Source organism: Podarcis bocagei (genome assembly GCF_964188305.1).
Source record: "Podarcis bocagei genome assembly, chromosome: 12".
Classification (NCBI taxonomy): domain Eukaryota; kingdom Metazoa; phylum Chordata; class Lepidosauria; order Squamata; family Lacertidae; genus Podarcis; species Podarcis bocagei.
This window is the reverse complement of record NC_138137.1, coordinates 5302918-5309802: the sequence shown is the minus strand read 5'-3', so window position 1 is coordinate 5309802 and position 6885 is coordinate 5302918.

Genomic DNA, 6885 nt, shown 5'->3' with positions numbered 1-6885 from the left:
TATTTTGTGGAATGCTAATTACAAAACTTTCATTTCAGATGAGTGACTCTAGCATTGCTTCTGTTAAGTTTTTCCTGTACAGTGGTACCTTGGTTGTCAAATGCCTTAGTCGTCAAACAAATTGGCTCCTGAACGTCGCAAACCCAAAAGTGAGTGTTCTGGTTTGCAAACATTCTTTGGAAGCTGAGCGTCCAATGCAGCTTACATGGCTTCTGATTGCCTGCAGGAAGTTCCTGCAACCAATCGGAAGCCGCGCCTTGGTTTGCGAACCATTCTGGGAGTCGAACAGTCTCCCGGAACAGATTAAATTTGAAAACCAAGGTACCACTGTATATAAATTGGATTTCCTAACTTGTTAAAGTCCAGGAATCTGCACAACTGAGATTATATTGCTGATGCTTCACAAATGGAAGTCTGCATTGAAAGTGTGATTGTTGGGCAAATTAGTAATCACAGAGCTGTGTGAAAGTAACCTATTACTAATCTGATGCACTGTAGAACTTTGTGCCCTGCACTCTTCTATGGCCATTTCCCACTTTGCCTACTCTCATCTCAGTTCTTGCCAAAACAGCGCGCTAATCCAAATATTGCAGTTGGAACAAATGGCATATTAATACAAATATGTCCTGACTCTGAAACATGCTCCAGCTCTGGTTGAAAAGGGCTAGAGCTGCCTTTGCAGAGTGAGGCAGCTGCCTCAGGTAGCAGATAGTGAGAGATAGGGACCAAACAGAACTACAGTGGTACCTCGGGATGCGAACGGGATCCGTTCCGGAGCCCTGTTCGCATCCCAAAGCGAATGTAACCCGTGTCTGCGTGTGCACGGGTCACGTTTTAGCGCTTCTGCACATGTGCGTGACGTCATTTTGACAGTCTGTGCAAGCGCGCGCATCGAAACCCAGAAGTAACGTGCTCCGTTACTTCCGGGTTGCCATGGAGCGCGACCCAAAAATGCCTAACCTGAAGCGTATTCATCCCGAGGTATGACTGTACAGTGGTACCTTTGGTTACAGACACTTCAGGTTACAGACTCCGCTAACCCAGAAATAGTACCTCGGTTAAGAACTTTGCTTCAGAATGAGAACAGAAATTGCTCGGTGGTGGTGCGGCGAACGAATTAAGTTCTTAACCCGAGGTACCACTGTATGTGCACCATGCAGCCTGCCCTGCGCCCATCTGCCTGCCACCTTGCTGCCCTTGGGTGCAGTGAATAATGTTGTTCTGTTGCCAGTGTAAGAATCCATTCTGTTGACTTTACTGTAGTCATTTAAATTTGGGTTCTTCACTAAACGGAAAAACATTCTCACTGCTGAGTTTGTGTATGAATTGTGTTTGATTGGATAACACAGGGAGCACCTCTTGTTTCTTCAACTGCAAGCACACATGATAACATTTTATCAAAACATGGCTGAAGCACACTTGGACCTGCGTTCAAAGTTTCACATGCCCAGGGAGGTTTGGAGTTGTTTCTCAAACAGCATCAAACACGACAAACTAATTTTGAAATAGATGTGAATTAAACATGGTATTGGATTCTGCTGGTCAAAGGAGAAACAACATGCACAGTGGAATTTGACCAGAGTTGCTTTTGGAAATTATAAAAGCCAACAAAGAACTTACACTTACAAATAAATTGAGGCAATTATAATATGGGTATTATTATTACTATTATTATTATTATTATTATTATTATTATTATTATTATTCCACCCTTCTTCTGTAGATCTCAGATAAGAACACAAAATACATATTAAAATACATAATAAAACAAAAAACAAAAACCCACCCCTTCTGTTCATCCAGCATGTACCATATTTTTTGCTCTATAAGACTCACTTTTTCCCTCCTAAAAAGTAAGGGGAAATGTGTGTGCGTCTTATGGAGCAAATGCAGTCTGCACAGCTATCCCAGAAGCCAGAACAGCAAGAGGGATTGCTGTTCTGGCTTCTGAGATTCAGAATATTTTTTTGTTGTTGTTTTCCTCCTCCAAAAACTAGGTGTGTCTTGTGGTCTGGTGCGTCTTATAGAGCGAAAAATACGGTAATTAATCTTCATCACTATAACCATATCTATTCCCATTTCATTGTAACATAAATGTGTCTCAAGTGGCTTTGAAATCTATTCCATTCTTGTTTTCATTGTCCTTGACAGATGAATACTAATTACAGCATGGTTGCCTGGCTTGTAGATGTGCTTGCCCTTTCTTCTGCCATATGTAAAGTGTCACCTGTTCACTCCTTTAGGCATCTTATGTGAAGGCATATCTTTTTGGCCAGGTTTTTCTTGAGCCATCAAATTGGGCCTTGTTATTAGTATTTGTTTAACCTTTTCCTATACTTTTTATGATACTGTTTCATTATTTTTGTAAACTATACATTTTTAAATATTAAGGGTTATAGAAGGGCTTTTAAATAAACATATTTTAAGATAAAGGGGAGTGTGTTCTGAACCTCTTGAACTTTTGTAAAGACCATTTGAAATCTAAAACTGATTTGCTGAGACTGAAGGAGAAGATCAACTATGAAAAGAGATCAAGAAAGACACGTGTGATTCATTGTTCTAGAAAACTTATGAATTCTCATTTTAACCACTTCAGGTTAAAGAATCATCCACATTTTTTCCAGAGGTTTATGTGTTATAGACACTGGCCCGTGAACAATGCTATCGTATGAAAGAGCCCTAACTCTATGGAGGCCTCAAGGCCTAGGCATGCACCAGTTAACCTACCAATGTGGCAAGGATTGTAGCATGTGAAGTGAGGGGCTGGAAACCTAATGCTTTTAGAAAAGGATATGGGAAGCACAAAATGCGTAATGCATATATTAATGAGAAGACATTGCAGTAAAGTGTAATGCCAGTGTTTTGAGGCATAATTTTGAGGCACATCAAGATTATAAAAGCCGCCAACTATATTTAGATAGGTCAGAGGCACATTTGGAGTTTTGAAGAAGTACAGTGGTACCTCGGGTTACAGACGCTTCAGGTTACAGATGCTTCAGGTTACAGACTCCGCTAACCCAGAAATAGTAAACACTGGAAAGCAGTGTTTTAATCTAAATAATCCAAAGAATGAATTATTTGAGGCACAACACACACACACACACACACACACACACACACACCTTGATAACTGAAATACACTGATTCATTTATCAAAGCATGCAATACACAAGGTTCAAATTGGGGCAGTATAAAGCAGCAATTCTGTCTTAAATGTGGCAAACCACCTAGGCTTCACTAAATGGTTAATTTATGGCAGAGTGGAGAGCATTATTGGACATTGTTGTTGTTGTTTTAAAAAAGATACAAAATAGCTTTTCAAAAGGAAACAGTTTTTAACTGAATGAATGAATGAATCTTGAGTTGGACTGAAACAACATGCTTTCCTGAAAAAAATAACCAGCCTGAGATCTGATTTTGGTCACTAGAAGCTAAAACAAAACAACCATATACAGAACCATGCTATCCTAAACATTAGCTGCTTCCTAATACATTTTTAATCTTCCATTTTATGCGGAGTTCTCTGTCTTAACTTCCTTAATCACAATGGCCAACACCCAACATATACATGTTTTAATGAGTCAATGCCTGGTTAACCGATTAAGGTGTAATTAACGTAGCTTATTCTTCAGCATTCTAAGTGCTGACAACAAGACTGGGCAAGACGAGCACTCTTTCTACTCTTGCCCATTGTAAAGGTTTTTGGAATGCACTTAAAATGGTGTGACTAGTGCGGTGGGGGAAATATGCTAATAAATCTTGCCCACAGTATATGTAAAAAAATAATTGTAAGATCCTAACAATAAAGGAAGTAAAATAAAACTTTATTCCCCACCTCCCCTATCTGCCACTTTTTACATGATGGAGTGCATAGATTGTGATGAACTGCATGCAAGATTTAAGCATAGGGTGGACTCCCTGCAACTTGCTTCTGACCACAGAAGATTTAAGACTGCATAGAAGCAACACAGTCTGGTTTTGGAGCTCTACTTAAAAATTATTCATTTACCACACTCTGAATTGTAGGAGGAAATGCAGAATATATGAATGAACTGGCAGTCTCCACAAGGTGGAACAATAATACCTTTCAACTCAACAAATTGTTTTTTTTATGCTATATTGAACCTGTTATGCTTGTTTAGGCAGTGTATTCCAAGCTAAGTAACCACTCTAGATGATTGCTTTCTAAAATGTAGATTATGAAGACCTTGAGTTAAAAGATAACACAAATTAGTTTTGTTTCAAGGAATAATTTTCTTTGATGCACTTTAGTAACAGAGATGTCATTTAACTCTTAGAACCAGAGTGAGGAACCTCAGGCCATTTATTTCTTCCCAGTCCTCAGGGCTCTCTCCCCAGGCCACACTCCTTGAGTACGGTACTTTTCCCTGGCTAGGATGTACTGTATTTCTGAATTGTAATAATGCCAGTGGCTTGCATGGTTGGAGAGAGATGTGGGTGTGTGGAGAAACCTCTGGTTTTTGCCTGGCTGGAATGTAGCCTACTGCACAAAGTAAAGAAACCACATCCATTTCTCAGACTGCTTTCGCCTCTGGTTCCCACCTTTGCAGCTCCTGGAAGTTTGCAGCAGAGCACTGCGACCCGGTTCTGCTTGTGGTCTTCCCATGGGCCTCTGGTTGGCCACGGGGCCAACAGAGACCCAAACTAGACGGGCCTTTGGTCTGATTCAGCAGGTTTTTCCAGGGGTTTTCTTACGTTCTTGTGACCCTTTAAACAATTTCCTGGTTTTAGAATACTCACATAAATAAAAAGTTTTAACCTTTCTTCACAATTCTGCGGTTTAGAAAATTTCGTTTTGATAAACCAAGGACCCACAAAAAGATTCAAAATGTTTGAGTCATATCTGGTGTTAGTAAAAAAACAAACAAAAACCTCCTGCCTTGCACCCTCTTTTATTCAGATACCAAATGTTTCATTCCAATGGGCAAATCGTTATTTTTGCTGAAAACAGAAACCTTGACATAATCCTTAAGTATCATAACTCAGACTTATCTCAGTAAAATAATTGAGCATCCAAGTTAGTAAAAATGTAAGGGGTAAAAAATCTTTCTTCGTTTCCTATGTTCAAATTGACCCAGTCCAGAATAGTCTGAATTGACCTGTATCTACGCTTCATTTCTCTGAGCAAGGCTTAAGATATAATCTAACTTGCATAATTTTCTAGTTTTCTTATTAATAAACTTTAACCTAATTAACATTAGCATCCTGTTTCTTTGTTCTACAATGCACTGGCCTGAATCAGTTACCCATTCGGCTACACACAGAAGAACACTGGCAGTATTTACGGTATGTTGATGGGAACTCAACTATGACTGATGTGTAAACTTGTTTTACAAGTTTAAAATTGTTGTCAGTGTGGAGGTTAGCCTTGCCACATCCTAGTTTACAGTAATTTAAACAATTCACTGGCTGAATAAGAAAGATTGTTCCGCTTAATTCATCAGGACAATCTTAGAAAATTGGCATGCTTATATGTGTGAGAAATTAGTTGACAGTTGTGATCTACCAGACTTACTATCATAACAACATATGAGGAATATTTCCTCTCAATGCCTGCAGTGAGATCTTGGAGTCTAAATTTTGCTGCAAGTGCAGTCCTACACATTCCTCCTCAGAAGTAAGCCTATTAGGTTCAATTGAACTTCTAGGTTAGCATGTATACTTGACACTGTGTAGGGTTACAGCCTAAGGCAGGGGTCAGCAAACTTATTCAGCAAGGGGCCGGTCCACTATCCCTCAGACCTTGTGGAGGGCTGGTCTATGTATTTTTGGTGGGGGGGAGGGGGGTGGAATGAACAAATTCCTATGCCCCACAAATAACCCAGAGATGCATTTTAAATAAAAGTACACATTCTACTCATGTAAAAACATGCTGATTCCTGGACCATCTGCGGGCCGGATTTGGAAGGGCTTAGTGGGCCTTAGTTTGCCTTTTCAAAGGGAAATTTTTTTCCCAAAGGGGGCCAAATTTGATGAAGTGAACATGTGTGATTGTAGTTGTTGTGCTTTTTTAAACAATTTTACCCCAAAGTTGTTGAACTTTTTTTACGATTGAACTTGAGCTTTTTTTACAATTTGACCCCAATAAATACATTGCCACAGTGGCTGGATAGAATCAGCTGGGGGGCCAAATTAGGCCCCCAAAACAGACAAAACAGGGGAAGGGACTTGGTTTGTTATACATTTTTTTCATCTTATGATTAGGGGAGCTCAGCCAGAACCCTAAGAATCTGGGCATGGAGGGGGTAAGGGATTTTCCTAGGAGCATGAATGAACACAGCCTATTATCAAAGCAGGAAGAAAAAGCAACAGCAATATGGAATATGGTTGCATGGCTTTCTTCATATCTAACAAGATTGCCCTTCTCTCTCCCCCACCACCCAAAACATGTATGAGAGTTTTTGAAGCAATTTGCAGTGTAATAAAAGTAAAATATTCACTCTTCTTTGAAAGCACAAGCTTGTTTTTCTAGATCTCATACTGTCCTGTCAGGGGCAGCCCATCAAGTTTTGCCGCCTGAGGCGAAACAGGAAGGTGCCGCCCCACTTTTGCTGCCTCTCCCCCCACCCACCGAAGTTCGCTTACTGGGGTCAGGCAATTGCGGCTTCTGGGGTCTTGCAAGATCTTGTAAGAGCCTCATGAGATCTCACCAAAAGTAGCCACTTCTCCAATGGTGGTGGTGGAGCACCCACAGAAGTGCCCCTTAGATTCTCCCATCTGAGGCGGCTGCCGCAGTTTGCCTCATGGACGGATCTGTCCTGAGTCTTGTAAATAATGGGCACCAGGGATATAGCCTCCTTTTGGGAGGGTGCTTTTGAAGTTTTAAGATCAAGACAAATTAAAAATAAATGGGTTCTACTGTGT